General features: G+C 35.5%; 1 protein-coding gene across 1 annotated transcript in view; it reads right to left on the bottom strand.

The window, feature by feature from the left end:
• Eip74EF (Ecdysone-induced protein E74) overlaps positions 1–13,697 on the bottom strand; it is a 1,140,187-nt gene extending 1,126,490 nt beyond the window's left edge. The window contains exon 1 of the mRNA XM_069821505.1: positions 13,524–13,697. The gene's annotated coding sequence lies outside the window, so the exon portion shown is untranslated. The remainder of the gene's footprint in view (positions 1–13,523) is intronic.
• Between the last annotated feature and the right edge of the window lie 5,345 nt (positions 13,698–19,042).

Genomic DNA, 19,042 nt, shown 5'->3' with positions numbered 1-19,042 from the left:
ACAAAATCATATATTTGACACCATAAATTTCTTCTGAATTTTATAGTAATATTACAGTTACATTACAATCAGGATTTCGAAAAACATAAAAAGTGGCATAACTCCTAAACGAAAGCTGACAACAGGTTCCAAGATGTCTCAAAACGTTTGTCTTTACATGTCTCTAAGGTTAATTAACATACTAATACCTGAGGGTAAAATTATAACTGAGGTAACAAAAATATGTTCTTGCAAGAGGGTGTTCCAAGCTTTTTCCCGCTACTGTATACTATGCACGTAAATACGAGCACCTAAACCTATACATTAGGTATTACACTCTATTTACTTAACATAAGTATCAGAATAGGCCTTCTACTTTTCTTCGAACTCGCCATTCTTGTGGCTCATTCCGACATTATCTTCACACAACAGCTTGTTATTCATCATCTTTTACAATATCCACCTCGCGTCAATGGAATTCCTTGTCACAAAGTATTAGGGGCTGCAAGACAACAAACACCTTTAAGAACAGCTTAAAAGATAACCTTATTAGCATTTCACTCCAATCATACTGATTTAAACTATCACTGACTACATTGTTACTTTTTTCTTTAGACATCATCCTGATTGTGCTGTATTTTCAAAATTGTCTCATAATAATCTCTTTCCATTTTCTAATATTATTTGAAATATATTAACATTCTATGTATTTTAGTTTAATGCTGCTACACAGTTTATTTCAGTGTTTAATTAATAGTTCATAGTATTTTGTTGTTTAATTCGTAAATAACTCTTGTATACATGTAACTCTCATCTAAATCAAATTGTCGAATTCTTTGTAAGTTCATGCATATGTATATACACTTTTTGCTGATTGAGTGGAAGAGAAGGCCTTACGGCCTTAACTCTGCCAGCTAAAATAAATCATTATTATTATTATTATTATTATTATTATTATTATTATTATTATTATTATATGAACATTTATGATAGTTTATTAATTTAATCAAATCAGTCACCTAACTGGATGAAACCCCTGAACCTGTACACTGTCGTCATGGTGATGCGAACTACGACTGTGTTAATATTTAAATACCTAGCAAAATGTTCGAATATGAAGCTATCGATTTGGATCAGCGAACTCTATGGTGAAGATTTGTCGCTCTTTACATTATACAATACAATGTGTAGTTTGATGGTAGGATTGAAATGAATTTCTTAGTAATAAGATTAGCAATGAATGTTTCTTTATTACAATTTAAGTAATATAAGAATAGATATTCTGAAAATACTTATAAAATTAACATATTGCACAGTAGTAATTAGGAGAGAACAGAGTATGATAACACTGAAGAAGAAGAAGAAGAAGAAGAAGAAGAAGAAGAAAAAGAAGATTAACAAAGAAAAGAAGATGTATATGTACTTAGAAACGATGGTGAAGATGAAGAAGAGGATCATATTAGCGACAATGGTGAAGAAAATGGAAAAAGAAGACAATGAAAATGAAAAAGGACGATGAGACTGGAGAAAAGGAAGGGCACGGAAAAAGGCGATGGTTATCGTCTTGCATGAAAACGAAGTAATGGAAGTAAAATATCAAAATAGTACGTCTGAAAAGAATAAGATGGAAAAAATAAATAAGATGGAGAAGAACAAGATGTGGGAGATGAAGACAGAGATGAGGTAACTGAGAGATAAAATACATAATGAAAGTAAAATGATAAAAAAGTTGATGAAAACAGTGAGTAAGTTGGAAATGGTGATGGTGGTGGTGGCGGTGGTGGTGGTGGTGGTGATGGTGATTATGATGATGATAATCCTAGGAATATGATGAGGAATATCAACTACTCGTAGGGGCCTATATCATAGTTAGGGATCTGGAGAAAATACTTAATTTCGTTACTCTTTATTGTACTTTCATCTCATGTTTCTCCGAAATCAAATTGTGCTTTATTTTTAAATTTATCACTGTTCTATATTCTCTCTGCAAATCATATTGCATTTTATTTTTAAGTTAACCTTTTGCTTTATATTTTGGATTCTAGTGGTTAGCCGTAGATGTCGGCCAGATGTCCCAAATTGTGGAATTAGTAGCAATCTAATATTGTATAATTAAAGTGAAATGTAGAATATAGTAATAAATCATCAATAATGTTGCATGAAGATGAGGAATGTCATAATAAAGATAGTGAGGCATGTAATAATGGAGATAATGAGATATGCAATAATGAAGATGATGACGAATGTGATATTGCGGTTGATTAGAGATGTAATAATAAAGATGACGAATGTAATAATGATGATGACGAATACGATATTGTAGATGATGAGCTACGTGGTAGAGAAGATGATAATGATAAGGAATGTGATAGAGAAGATGATGGGAAATGAGGAATATAAGGATGAAGATAATGTGATAAGATGGTGAATATGATAATGAAGAACGATTAGGAATGTGATAACAGAGGTGAAAAAATGTGATAAGGAAGATGTCAAATATAAGGAAATATGAAATAAAGATGAAGAAGAACGTGATGATGGATATGACGAAGGAGAAAAAGACTGCACCCTCTGTTCCCGCAGGTAAAACGCCACTAGCCGACTAGTCTCAATCTCCATGTATCCAAAGAATGTCAAGATTTATTTTCTCGGAACTATATCACACACAATAAGGTCATACTGTTTGGACTTCACACGTGACCATTCGCACTTGTCGCAAAGGTATTACTCGAGACCACGAAGGTGACCACTACTTTCCAATATATAAATATGAACCTGTATACCACACACCCCCTCCTGAGTCACGGAGGGTGGCTGCTCAAATCAATATTAATTCTGGTTAATGTGCCACATTACAGAGCGGCTGAGAAGAGTAGACAGGACAATAGATAAGCTGGAATAATCTAATAATCGCAGTTAAAGCAACCACAGCTGTGATTACATTGCGTGGGTGTCGGGCTGGCTTATGTCGAACTACAGAAAGAATGAAATAGTGAGGTCATACTCGCTGCTTAACCATCTACCAGTGTTATCGGATTGCCTCATGAAAATTCATTTATCTGTGTTCTTTTTCTTAAGTGCGGAAAACCAAAATAAAGTAGCGGTTGTGGCCATCTTTACTCACTCAGCTTGCATATCTATACTAAAGAAAGTCTATAAAAATATCATAATATGTGGCAAACGAAACTGAGCCTAAACTCCTGGTATACTAAAGGCGCACTCTAAACCGTTATAATTTTGTAAATACAGGGTGATTCATAAATACCTGTACAAACGTTGTGGGTTTAATGTAGAAGTAAAAACAAAACTAATACGTTCTATACAACTTTTCCCGCAAATCCTCACTTTTAGAGTTATGATGCAAAATGTCCTATCTTGCTAGGTATCAAAAACATGGACCAGTAAAGCCTTCGAATGTGTAATGCTCGCCTACATAGCGATTGCGTTAGATGTCTGTTATTCGTACACCTCACTACAGTTGATTCCGACCTGACAGGACTTTGTTTACTGAAGGTAGGTATGTACTGATCTTGTAGTTTTACAGACCTCGTTCAACTCATTCCGAACAATTTCATAGCCATTTTGATTTCGCTGCTGTAGTTCTGCTACGTTCGGAATTTGAGTAGCATAAACGAGGGCCTTCAGCCGGTCCCAAGGGGGCCAGGTCTGGTGATCTGGCTGGTCAAGAAAGTGATCCTGCATGATCTATTGTATCGTACACAACTGAAGTCTACTGAACTAACAACAGAATGAATGTGTACTTACGAGACGTGGTGATGGTAGGAACTACAACAACGCCATAAAACTGAACATAACTACTTACAGTAAACAAAATCCTATGAAGTCAGAAACAACTGTAGTGGGGTGTACAAGTAACAAACATCTACCGCAGTCGCTATGTAGGCGAACATGACACATCCGGAGGCTTTACTGGTCCATGTTTTTTATGCCTAACAAGATAGGACATTATGCGTAATAACTCTGAAAGTAAGGATTTGCGGGAAAAGTTGTATAGAACATTTTAGTTTTATTTTTACCTCTACATTACACCCACAAAGCTTTTACAGGTATTTATGAGTATATGGCGACCCTTTTGAACTATAAGCCTTCATAATACGGAGTATTCAAAAACAATATATAGGCACGGTGATGATATGGAAGGAATGGTGAAGTGTGAATGACATACTTAAGTACTCTTAAATAACCTGCCCGAAAATCTCTCATTTTTACCAGAAATCTATCCAGAATCGAACCTAGTATCATTTATAAGGCGTCAGGTAACGATTGAAGCTATTATTAGACTCGAAGTATGTAAGGCTGGGTATATTTTTATTCGGAAAACATGTGTGTATCCACTTTACTTGCGTGATTCGGGTTCCGGATATTGTGGATAGATGGCAGAACCGTGACTCATTTTCAAATTGTAAGACCTACACCACTTCGGCGGACCACGCTATATATGATATGTATCTGTGAAGAGTTTTGTCGTGTACTACTGTGAGTGTACGTGTAAATGTAGTGTAGGGAATGATGAAGATGAGGAAGGGAGAAGAGAAACCCGAGTCGGCACGTAGCCTACCCCTGTCGAATAGCACCAAGGGGGCCGCCAGGCTTAACGTCCCCATCCGATGGACGAATCACTAGGAACAGTGACATAAGCCTTCTCTTCATATGCACTGCGGAGAGATTTGGGATTTAACCCAGGCATATTGGTGCACAATTTAGTGATCAGAAGTTGTGCACCGCCACCTCTCCTAGTCTTGAAGTATAAATTGTACATGACAATTTCTAATTCCGCGGGAATCGAACCCGGGCCGGTTAGTCTGGAGACAGACGCGTTGCCACAGAGCTAACTCGGTGGACTTATTCGGAAAACATAGAAATATACATCTAATTTTTCCCTAAATGTTTAAACCGGAAAGACTTTCGGTAAATTTACGGTCATATTTCACTGTCAGCTGTTGAAAGTTCCCAGAAGGAAATGGCGGAGTGCGCTGCGAATAGAAAATCGTATGTTTGGAGAGTTCCTGCACTGTAACTGGATTTGTTCTTACCTATATAATGTATAACGAATAATGCCTTAAAAAAGCTGAACTGTTAAGTCAATAGGCGCGTTTCGAATTATACTTGTTCTGTTAATGCCCACACATAACACACGTACAGTAGATCGCAAATCGACACGTTCTATAGGCACGTGAAATTCGCCAACGCTGTCCGTAGAGGCTGACACTGACTGGGTCACAGGCGGCCACGACCTCCCTTCAAGGCTGCGCTATGCCACCCGCAAGACGCTTCCTCACCGAGCCAGTACATTAAACTTCCTACCACTCTATTTTTAAAATTCTCTCGCCCTGCCTGCCAGAATTTGTTTACATTGTGTTCATATACAGAAGTCTTCAATAACATGCCTGTAAAGTCTGCACAGAAGAACAGATCTGCCTCCATTCTAGGCGTGACGAAATATCCGGTTTTGAATTTATTCAGTTTTGTTTCCGGCATTCGACGTCGTACAACAATAGTCTAAATCTCCTGCATGGTAATGGTAATTGCTTATTCAAAGTCTCTCTTCAATTCACGGAGACTGTTAAGCGGATCTGTCCATAATCTAACAACAGATTCCATTGTTCGGAGAAGTCGAGTCGACCAACTGACATGACTGGACTGGATCGGACTGAACTGGACTGACACGATTATAGACTGAACCGACACGACAGGCCTGGTCTAGACTAACATGATATGACTGATACTGGTACACGGCTGGGCCTGACCTCTTTTATATCGCGCAAAATTGAAGACAGATAAAAATCAAAATCTTGATGTGAAATTACGCTGGAACAGTGGCATATAGAAAATAATTTCCTTGTTACATAGCCCCCAAATTTCCTAAATGCTTAAAGTTTCTGTTAAAAACCTGGATACAAACAACACTGTTGTTAAAATATGTTCTCTACACGTACAGTCTCTACTACACCATATCCACAAAAAAAACTCACAAATTTCTCTTACATTAGATGGCAAGCCTTTAACTTCTTATAGGCTAATGTTAGTGACTGTGCTTTGAAAACAAAATGTTGCGAATTCTTCGCTACAGAACCGCACTCTTGTATTGTTGCGATGTCCGTGAAAAAAAAAAAAATGTACCTTTTATATTATCCAATTTACTTAAATTCTGCTTACAGATAAAATTCTGTCCACAGTTACGAAAATTCAAACAGATTATAACGCAGGCAAATTTATCAGTGAGCGGACGCGCGACCCACATGCACACGCGCGCTTTAACACAAACAGCTACAAATACGAGCGCACGCAAACCAAAGCAAGTAATGATTTAGTCTGCTTCTGGGAGATTTTTGTGAACAGAATTACTATGGAGCGCATCTTATTGCACAATCTTCGTTTCTCCTATCACTCTCACATCAGCTTTGTTCCGTTAAAACCTTATTTAATTCCTTAATATCTATAGAGTTGAAATGACTCTTAATGCAAAGACTTGTCAATATCCTGCATATGCACGCATACAACATACACACATACAGTCGGCCTAAGTAGCGAAGTTGGTATAGCGCTGGCCTTCTATGCTCGAGGTTGCGGGTTCGATCCCGGTCCAGGTCGATGGCATATAAAAGAACTCCTGCGGGACAAAATTCCGGCACACCGGCGACGCTGATATATCCTCTGCAGTTGCGAGCGTCGTTAAATAAACCATATTTTTTACATAATAATAATAATAATAATAATAATAATAATAATAATAATTTTGTCATTGAATGAAAAACTTCACTATAGACATGCATACATACATACATAACATAGCATATTACCACAGTCTAGTATATACAGTCACGAAGCTTGAGTTGTGAGGGTGCTAGGAACAATAGACTGTGCCGGTACTATTTCGCATTGTCTTTAATGAGGCGATATTAACGATCCTAGTGATTAGCAACTATCTATGGATGCATATTTACTACATATTGAGCTTCGTGACTGTGTTATTACTCTGTTACTTCGGTTTCTCACTTTGAGGAGGAATGTTAAAATGTCTACGAAAACGAGTGGAATTTGTGTTCGACAAAGACGATCATTGGGAGCTTTTCACAGTTACATCCATTCTCCTTCTAGTTTTCCAACATTTGTTCAATAACAATTGTAATCACCATTATCATTTTTTCTACCCTGGAATAACGTAGATACACGTGACATGGTGTAGCACATTCAAGATACTTTATGGCCTACTCGTATTAAGATGGAGCCCTTTTGTCAATTGTAAGAAATCAAATTATCCATCGCTGAAGGGGAGAAAACAATTTTATATAACAATACTTAACTAGTGCAACTATAGAAGCACAAAATTGAACTGCGGAAGTTTAGAACACTGCGTTGTATCCGAAGCTTAATATTCCACTATACAAGGCACGAGTACATTACTACTGTTCTCAGTTTTTGGGCGTGCTCCTGTAACAGCACCGAGCACAATGAATGCTGCGCAGCGGGTAAACAATGAACACACGCATTGACAGCCTGCACATCGATTTCTTGACATCGGTTGCCACACTCGTTATATTGTACTTATGCTCTTGAATGCTGGAATACCAATTAAATATACAAGTTGCATAATCTTTATTCAGAAGTTATGTATTTAAATTTGCCTATTTCTGCATTGCATGAAATCATTAAATTGTAATACGTACTAATACATGTAAAAACAATATAGCATAAAGTACTACAAATATAATCTAATAAAATATTATGTTATTATACGTTGCATGATATTGTACAGCGCGCCCACTTTACTTTCTGCTAAGCGGCATTTTACTCTCTCAGTTATGTTTCAGTTTCTCTTACACGGCTCGCGCAGTACGTCGAAGCCTGAGACAACATTAAAACTAGAGAAACAATCGAATTGGATTCACTCTATCCCTTGCTAGTCAAGTTCTCCCCTCCAGTCTGCCACTTACCATTTCTTTTGTGGTGATCGTGTGATTCTAGTTGTACAATACAACATAATATTTCATCAATAATGCCAACACATAAAAAAGGCTTGCATAGAATTTGCCAAGAGTCATTAGTCTCCCTACAGCGCTTAATCATTTTAGATAATTTAGGGAGATTGAAAATGTACTATAAAAGACAAAAAGCGTTGCAAAAAGCGACATGTTCTGACCTAGCAAACCTTACGATGTAACACTTCGTGTAGAACGATTTGAAATAAAGCTATGAATTTTAGTTTTATTTCTAATGTAATAACAAAATTAGTGGTAATGACGAGTGACTAAGAATATACTGAGGACCGTAAGACGGAAGCCAGTAGCGCAGCTATAGACAGTGAAAGCAAATAAACAGAAGTACTGTATAAACAATATAGGCCTAGTATGTATACTGCAATTATAGTGTGGTAAAATGACATATAAAATCTTTTAGAATAATAGGCCTATATATTTAATTACAAGTTATACGTCGTCGTTGTTCCTGCAATAACTCCTATGTGACATATTTATCGATTTTGAGATTTTTGCTCTATTAAACAGTGATACAGCAAATAATAAAATCTCCTATATGTAATTATATTTCTTTATTTCGAAAATTTAAGAATTCACAGTGCCCTATGTACTACTGCCATAGAATGAATAAATGTGTTTTTCTTCTTACTGAAAAATTTTATATTTTGCACATAGGAGTTACTGCAGGAACAACGACGATGTGTGATATAGGTCAGCCTCTTAATCTAGTGGTCAGCGATGTTGGCTCCTAACCAGGAGGTTTCGAGTTTGATTCCCGACTCTGCCAAGGAATTGTTTCTTGGTATGTACGGCCTGGGTGTTTGTGTTCTCCTTAGGTTTAACTTGGATTTAAGTATTAGGAGACCACTGGCGCACACTACCAAAAATCCCTCAAGGGAACACCAGGAGTCCACACCTGTGGAGTAACGGCTAGCGCGTCTGGCCGCGAAACCAGGTGGCCAGGGTTCGATTCCCGGTCGGGGCAAGTTACCTGGTTGAGGTTTTTTCCGGGGTTTTTCCCTCAACCCAATATGAGCAAATGCTGGGTAACTTTCGGTGCTGGACCCCGGACTCATTTCACCGTCATTATCACCTTCATATCATTCAGACGCTAAATAACCTGAGATGTTGATACAGCGTCGTAAAATAACCTACTAAAAAAACACCAGGAACTTACATCTATAGGGCCTACACAATATTATATAACATTATGTAATAATATTACAGTGCATTATACTACACAGAAATGTCTCTGTATTATTTCGGTGTATAGATGCAATTTGTCATTTTTCTTCTTTAACTAAAACCGTAGGATACGTTGTTGTAAAATAGGGTTCTTCTAGTGGATATTTAATAATAATACACTGTGCACTCTGTATGGTCTCTGACGAACGAAGTAGTCTACGCTTCTCGACACTAGCGAAATCTACAATCCGCTCAGAGAGTTGGGGTAAATTACGGCGAGTTAAGGACCCTGACATTGGACAAAAATATATAGATATGTATTGTGTTACATGTATTTATCACCACCACCACCACCACCACCACCACCACCACCACCACCACAATACTATGTTAAATATTATTTTTGCATAACAGCTTACTTCACTGTACTGTACACTATGGGTTTTCTATAGGCTTAGACCAGACCCCGGTTACACTACATTCATTATACAGACGAAATACCAACATAATATTATTTACATTATCTTTATTATAATTAAAACATTTTCATTTGAAGAATTTTTTTACAGTTGGACATTTCGCATATTTTATGAATAGCCTTATTTGACTGAATGCTTACAATACTGAAGTTATTAAAAAATCTTATGTGTTATGGCGAAGAGAGCAATGATGGAATAACATTTTGCTGGACAAGCATAAGATGTAAGCAGCTGTCTCTGTTCGTTTTGTAATAATGTATAAATCGAACCATAGGCTCATTTATTTGAATTTAAGGGAGAGGGCACTACGTCCCATCACTGCGACCTTATTAGATCTATTGCCCTGACCCGCAAGCTAACACACACCGGCTGACCACACTAAGGTTTGCTGCGTATCCAGGTTTCGAGTAGTAGGCCTAAACCCCACTCGTCCCTAGGCTGTGCGTCGCCACCGGCATTCGGGGAATGCTGTGGAAATGATGACGGAATGGAGAGATGTTGACGGAATGATGTAGATGTCTAATATGAAGAAACGAGAAAACCCCGAGAAAAACTCCAACTGCAACCATGTCCGCCATTATGAACCTAAAAAAAATTCTATTTTACTTGTTTCTATGAAAAAAAAAATCCTAGCTAGGAACCACTGGTTTAGTTTACATGAGTGCGCCGCGGGATTTTAAATTGAAACTTCAGTGTGCCACACGTTGAAAAAAGGTTGAAAAGGTTGAAGGTGGAGTGGGGAGTTAAGTAGTGATTGCAATGACTCAATCGAGTTAATAACGCCCAGACCTGCCATAGTATTTCCAATGGAAACCGAAATAAGATGAATACTCGTCCATGGTGCAACAGCCCATAAAGGGACAAGGCCGAACAGTCGACTTCTGGCATCACGTCCACATGCCTCAGCAAAGGTGAACAATCAACCAACAAGTACGGGGTTAACATGTAGTCAGCACGATGATCCTACCAGCCGATGTAAGCTGATTTACGAAACCGAAAGCTATTCTTTGTAGCTCCCCAAATTTATCTGGGTGGGCAGCGGTCCCATGCAATGGCCGAAACTTTATGAGCAAATATTTTCCCCATAAGGACTCGAATCAGTACTCATTCCATACTGCTAGTTCAAGGCATGCCGCCTTAGACCATGCAGCTACGGTGCGAGGTGGGGACGTAAGATGAATATACTCGTATTTCATAATCATTATTATTATTATTATTATTATTATTATTGCCATCATAATCATAATCACCACCATCATCATCCTCATTTTTCCGCTGTGGCGTTTATAAATCTAGCGGACCCACATTCATTTTCCCTTAAGAAATGGTGATTTATTTTTTCTTTCCTACATACTGAGCTTATGATCCGTGTTTTGTATTTGTACTGTGTTCTCTTAACGATATCGGCTGTGCTCACCACATAGTCAAGAAGTCCCAGCTGCGTGTGGATGTACAATGTTAGTTTATAATCCTTACAAACATGGGAACAGAACGGGTATAAATGCCCACTTCTTGAAGCTGGGGTGTTATTTTTATGAGTGCTATTGTTTGTATACATCTGAAGTCTGATTAGTATAATAATATGTTACTAGTCAGCAATGTATGCAATGGGGTGAGGGAAGAAACTGGCCATCCTACCCCATTATCTCCTGTCTTACTTGTCTCATGAGTGATTCCTTATTGGTATCACTTATGAGGTTCAAATCTGCCTTCGGACAGTTGACTAAACAACTATTACTGTTATTTTGTAACAGCTATTTATCTTTATCACAACATTCATAACTCAAGGGTGTTCTCATTTCGGGGGGGGGGATATATATATATATACACATATATACATATATATATATATATATACACATATATATACATATATATATATATATATATATACACAATATAATTTGTTAGGGACAGACTAATACACAAAAGTCGTCCCCCCCCCCCATATATTGAGGCGTAAGTATATTTGTTAAAATATTGCTACCAAATTGTTTCGCTGTTTGCATCACAGCCCTTTTAGAGTCATAGTCTTCTTTCGAAATGCCTGACAAGCTTCTCAATTCAGTGCCAATGCTCGCCAATTCGTTTTTCCAAAGAGTTTATTATCTTTAATTATCCCGTCTTGCCATCCAAGTTTTGGTCATGCTTTGGATCTTTTGTCTTCAATTTTAGGGACTTTTTAGTAGTGTTCGAATTGATAAAAATGTTGAGGTGGGGTTTCCTCCTTGCTATAAGTTACAAATCTCTTATTTGTTTTATCAGAGACGTCATTTGGGGGCAGGAGGGCAATTGTCCCCCCCTGAGTTTAAGATTAAAAATGAATAATTGTGTACTGCAGGTACTAATAAGAAAAAAGTGGGAACTGTACTTTTAATAAAATAAAATATCCCTTCCTTTTATAAAAGCTTAAGAAATAAAAAACGAGCTAGTTAATGACTTTCCACAAATGAAAGAAAGGCGTTACCCTTTGCTACATTATTTGGTTGTTACCTATTGTAAATAAAAATACTTTTCGGATATATTTACATATGTCAGTCATATAACTACCTGTTATATAGTATTCAACACTTTCCATTTATATCAACTGGCACAAGTATGACTCTCAATGTTTGTTTTAAAAATACTGACAGGTTTTGATCAGTTTTCCCTCAAATCCACTTTTTTATCCGTTAGGACAGGTTTAATTATTCTTCAAATAATATAACTTTAATATTTTCCGGTGCCCCGTAGCTATTGTAAGCTGATTTACGTTTCTTAATTTCTTCTTTGGAATCATTACTAATATCTATAAGCGAGCTTGGGTGTCTAAAACTAACCATAGCTTTAACTTTATAATCTCCTATCAAAATATACTTTCCATAAAATTAGAATACGAAACATTGCGGAAAAGCAAATTCATGTATGCCACAGGTTTTTATAAAAATTAATCGAACATTTTTGATTGGACGCAACTATTTAACTAGCCACTGAACCTGTATAGTCTCTCTGACCCATGAATTCAACTTCTTGTGACGTTGATGTTTTCCACTCGACGACAGTCAACTTCAGATTATTTTGAATTTCACCGTTTAGAACTTTCGATCTCTCAGAGACACACAGAGAGAATTTTCTCCCATTGAACATTTCTACACGAGTGAAAGTAAAGACTTATTCACACTTCAGACATTCTGAAAGTTCAGCACATATTTTTAGATAAGATATTATGTTCTCGTATGCACAACTCAAAACGTTAAAAGTGGTGAATGAAAAGTTAAGTCTTCCGCATTCAGTCTTGACATCAATCGTTAAAAATCTTCATGGAAACAAGCTCAGTTCAATAAAAGAGTATTACGCCTTAACAAAAGACAACAGAAAATATCGTTAAGTCTTAAATATTTTTTCATGCATCTTTATAGCAATGTCTCATTTCATTAATGACCCTTGGACGTAATAATATCGCTAAAGAAAACGAAACTCTTGTTCACTAATGCCAAAATGCTAGATTAAAATGATACGTTTCTTGATCGGCAAATGTTTGTTGTTCACGATATAGGAAATGCCAAGTTTATTTTAGAAGAGGTATGGAGTGTATTAACCCAAACTACATTAAGTACTAAAAATGTTAACCCTTTTTAGGTTACTGCGCGTCTTGTTAAAGGAGTGTTGTAACCAGCGTGGGAAGGTGGCTTAAAATAAGCATGACTTATCTCTTACAAAACATAAATACACGAATAATGGTGTGAAAATTTATCATTGTAATCATTTAGCAGGTTATATGAACCATCGGCACCCCTTGACAAGTGCCTGTTCAGTTCACCTCAGCACCAAGGTCATTGACACCAAAACAACACAAGACCGAACCTACGATGAAGAGAGGAGGGGGGATTTGTCTTTTACTTACCCTGGTATCCGCAGTAGACAGACCACCAAAATACACTTCACTCGTCAATCAAAACGTTGTCACTCTTTTAGTTAAACTGTCACACACACAGATATTACAGAGGGTTAAAAAAATTCCAGCACATAGAAACGAAAGCACGGAAATTCACTTAAAACCTCACCACACACACGGCATGAGGCATGCAGGATCACTGGCCGATGTTCGTAGCCGATACAAACTTGCAAGGCGGAGCCGAGGATTCCCGAACGATCACGGAGAGCAACTTGTGGCGTAACTGTGACGTCACCTTTCACCGGCTCTAAAGATCGTCGCTACAAAAACTTAAGCTAGAAAAACATATTCGTATCGACATTTGTCATTTATCTATTGCAGAAACAATATTAGTATAGAGAACTAAGGTATAGCTTTTCTAAACTAAGTTAAAAGTATTTTCGCGGTATTCCGGACCAAACAGGGATGCTGAGTTCTGAATCTGGCGCCTCGCCGCGCTGGTTTAGGAGGCGGTGCTTCAAGTCGTGACGTCACGCAACTTTGACATTTCAGTCATTCACCTCTTGGTAGGGAGGCGAGGTTGGTAACCGAGGCCTGCATCTCAGCTGTTTTGGGAGTTTGGGACATCATCCATCGTACCATCGATCGCGGGCGGGTGCAATGACTGATTCCGCGGCGAGCAGCAATATGTGTGAACAGATAACAATTGCGTCACTCACAGTGGTGTCAACCTACAAGTGTTGGGCCAAAAAAGAATTCACTGTAAGCCTCTTGAAAAGCGAACGTCTGCAGATTGAGATGGACATATACAAGATACAAAGTACATTTCAAAACGTCTCTGAAGCATAATAATATTAATGAAACTTCTGTATTTAGCTTCGAAAACAAACTTCATATTGTACACAATTTATGATAGGTACTATTTATTCCTTTATGAATGAGTTCGTAATAACTGAGTGCTGCTTTCATCTCCGTTTGAGATAATTCAGAACACTTGCAGCATCTCGTCTCGCGAAGTGAATTGGAACACATTATAAAGCTGCGGGCCAGGTGCGAAATAACATTCCAGTTAAGTAGTTACTGCTAGTTCTGGGTTCAGTCCTAGAGCCGTATATCGCTAAGGTGGTCTTGCTTTTTCAGTTTTCTTCAGTAACTATAGGCCTATTTTAATTAAGGGTCAATATTTTAAACATACACTTATGGCAACTTCTACATTGAAGTTACTTTACTCCCAATATTTCATAATTATTAAATAAAATTCTAGCAAAAACTCATAACATTATCCCTTATTTCATGAAAGAAAGATGTAAAAGTATCCCAAAGATCCAGAGATTGATTTATATTCAGTTTACGCACACAAAAAGTTATTAAATCGTCTATGAAAATAATATTTTGGAAGCAAGTTTAAATGCTCTTCACATATTTTGCATATAACGCCTAATTAAAACATAGAGTTAACATAAAATTTCACTGTAAACTTTATTTACATTCACATAATAATAATAATTTATTTTATTTATTAATAATAATAATAATAATTTATTTATTTATTTATTTATTTATTTTTATTTATTATTAATATTTGTGTGCTGAACAACAGCCAGAGGCCAATTATAGTTCAGCACAATACACAAACAGAAGATACAAAGGTGCAAAACAAAAATAAATAATATCTTAAATAACAAAAACATACATGAATACAATTGAGTACAAACAGTAAAAACTAATAATCAAAACGAAACTAAATCTTAAAAGGATCTAAATTGTGCCCATGCAAATTGGTATATTTTATGCATCTACAGACTGGAGAAAGTGATTTTGAATTTCGGTTATAAAAATTTTTTTGAAATCTTAAACCTTTTGTAGGAATACGAAGGCTGATATTGTTTATGATAGACTCACAATCAATATCGCCCTTGATAACTTTGCAAAAAAATTGATAATCAAGATTTAGACGTCTAGCATAAAGGCTACAACAGTTAAAATATTTACAGGTAATATCATAGTTAAAGTCAGTGGAATTGGGTATATATCGAAAAGCACATAAGGAAATAAATTTTCTTTGAATATTTTCCAATTTAACCGAATCGGTTGAAGTAATGGAATTCCAGGCTACAGATGCATATTCAAGTTTAGAGCGAACCAAAGTAAAGTATAGAATTAATAGTGACTCAGGAGTAGAAAAAGAATAGGTTATAGACCTTATTAAACCAAGCATTCTTATTGAATGATTATAAATATATTGAACATGATCGTGAAAGTATAATTTAGAATCGAGTAGTACACCAAGATCTTTTATAGAATTTTTCCTAATAATACAGGCGTTATTAAGAGAATAATTAAATTTTATGGAAGTAGTTTTTCGAGAGTACGAAATGACAAAAGTTTTTGTTTCATTAATTTTCATTCCATTAATGTCAGACCAAAGTTCAATGGAGTTAATATCATTTTGAAGAGTTTGGCAATCGGCAGAACTATTTATTGAGCGAAAGATTTTGAGATCATCAGCAAATAACAGGTAGTTTGAACTTATTCTTTTACATATGTCATCAATAAATAATAAAAATAATAGAGGGCCCAATGTAGATCCTTGGGGAACTCCACATAAACAATTAAATGGGTCCGAGAGAGAATCACCAAGACGAACACAACATTGTCTATTAGTTAAATAGTTTTCAAACCAGCTCACGTAGTTAGAAGAGAGACCAAAGTTTTTTAAATTTATTTATCAGAATATTGTGAGGTACAACATCAAACGCTTTGCTAAAGTCGATATAAATTGAGTCAATTTGACCTTGGGTTTCAACAACAGGCATAACAAGATTAAGGTAGGATACTAAGTTTGTAGTTGTTGATTTACCTTTAGTAAAACCATGTTGTGCTGAATTAATTTTATTCTTAACATAAAATGAAACATGTTTGTGGATTATTTTTTCAAAAATTTTTGAGAAATTGTTTAATATTGAGATAGGTCTATAATTGGAAACAACATTTTTTTTACCATTCTTAAAGATAGGAATAACGGATGCTTCTTTGCAAAGCATAGGGTATGTACCGGTTAATAAACTTAAATTAAATATAAAGGTTAAAACGGGTATTAGAATATTAGAACATCCCTTAATATTAAAATTAGGAATGCCATCAGTGCCCTTTGATTTATTAGGTTTAAGCTTTTTTATGGCTAATGAAACGTCTTCAACTGTAATTTTAGGTAAGGATAAGAAGTCAGTAGAATTATACTCCAACAAACAGAGATTAGAATTAGGCTGTTTTTGAATCGATTTGAATTGATTAGCAAATGCATTAGCAATTTCTTGCTGATCAGTAATGTGAATCCCATTTATTAATAATTCGGTGGGATAATTATTGGATTTACGAAAAGATTCTACGTATTTCCAAAATTTATTAGGTTCATTCTTCAAATTTTCATCAATGGATTGTAACCATTTAAATTTGTCAGATTTAATCATAGCTTTAACTTGTTTTCTGTAATTGGAAAAAATTTGATAATGGTGATCAGTTTTGAATTTCTTAAAATTTCTAGGTGCTTTGTTCTTTTTCCTAATAAGTATACGCAAGGTATTTGAAAACCATTTAGGATAGTGCGATTTTTTTACGAAAGTGACAGGAACAGCAAGAGAAATAGCTTTGTTCATAATCTGGGATAACGCGTTAGCAGCAACGTTAACATCAGTAGTTTGATATATGGAATTCCAATCATGATTGTATAGAGTGGAATAGAGTTTCAAGTAATCACCTTGAGAATAATTTATGAAGGTACTAGATTGGCAGTGATCAGGTAGCGACAAATACACTTCAAGATTAATGGAGATAGATGGATGATAAGAATCCTCCAAAACTAGAGAATGATTGGCTAGTTTTACTGTACTATTAATAATATTAGTAAAGACAAGATCAAGTAGATTTTTACTTGAGACAGTAAAATTAATTTGGTTAATCCCAGAAGGCAAGACGAGGAATATAAATCACTGGACTTAATTTTAGAGTAGTAATGAATATCATTAAGATTAAAACCAGTTGACCAATCCATACCAGGACAATTGAAATCACCAATAATTACTATTCTAAAATTATGAGTATCAAGGTTTTTTTCAAGAAAATTGAGGTAAGATTTTAAGTGATTATGACCGAAATCAGGTGGGAAGTAATGATTTCCAATTAATAAATTAATACCATCAGCCATTTTAATTTCAATCCAAACACATTCATTAATAATTTCTAAATCATATCGCCGACAGGTAAAAGGTAACTGGTTGTTAATCGCTGTTAGGACATAATAAATAGTAATGCAAACACTACTACTACTACTACTACTAATACTAATAATAATAATACTAATAATAATAATAATAATAATAATAATAATAATAATAATAATAATAGTGATAATAATGTAAAACATTTTACGCATTTATTGGAGTAACCTTTCACGCAGCATCTCACATTACTAAGAGGCATTCATATTATTGTATAGTTACTCTTTGATCTTCATCTATACTAATAATAAATCTGTAGCCGAAATTTTTCTGGTAATTTTCGATTTTCCAAAAATAATTGGTCCTAACATATACAATTAACCACCCTGAAACCGGAAATCGCTTTTTTGAAATTTTTGTTTGTATGTCTGTCTGTCTGTATGTTTGTTACCTTTTCACGCGATAATGGCTGAATGGATTTCGATGAAAATTGGAATATAAATTAAGTTCGTTGTAACTTACATTTTAGGCTATATTGCATTCAAAATACATTATTTAAAAGGGGGGTTATAAGGGGGCCTGAATTAAATAAATCGAAATATCTCGCTTATTATTGATTTTTGTGAAAAATGTTACATAACAAAAGTTTCTTTAAAAAGAATTTTCGATAAGTTTTATTCCTTGGAAAATTTTTATAGGACTGATATTTAATGAGATAAATGAGTTTTAAAATTAAAATAACTGTCATCTAAGGCCATGTAATGAATTAAAAAACAAATGACTTCGTCTATAAGGGGCCTTGGACAGCAACAATCGAAAGCTATGAAAGATGGCCTACAGATAATGTTTCTGTGTTTGTATGAAGTAATATCAGAAACTAAATTAACTGATTTGTATAATTAATTATTAATTCACCATTGGAAAGTGTAGTTTCTCTAGATGGACATAATGCTATAATGTTATTACAGTAACTTCTGAGTGAATCGAGGACAGGTAAGATTAAAATAGCTTCTTATGTACAGAAAACTTGATAGGGTATTCTGTACATTCGTTTCCTGTATTACCTTAAAATAATTTTTATGACCAAATGAGTGGTCTCTGGATCAAAATGATCACATTTTAATTATGCAAATACAATTTAAATTAAGTAACATATAAACGATTTATCCTTATATCAAACAAGAATGTTCCCTGGATCAAATGTCCTATTTTAAAATTACTTTATATTTATTTCTAACGGGTGCAGCGGAGCGCACGGGTACGGCTAGTTGTTAATATAAGCGAAAGCGGTTACCAGTTACCATGTTATTT

This window comes from Periplaneta americana, chromosome 3 (assembly GCF_040183065.1).
Source record: "Periplaneta americana isolate PAMFEO1 chromosome 3, P.americana_PAMFEO1_priV1, whole genome shotgun sequence".
In the NCBI taxonomy this organism is placed as follows: Eukaryota; Metazoa; Arthropoda; class Insecta; order Blattodea; family Blattidae; genus Periplaneta; species Periplaneta americana.
This window is presented reverse-complemented; position numbering and strand designations above follow the sequence as displayed.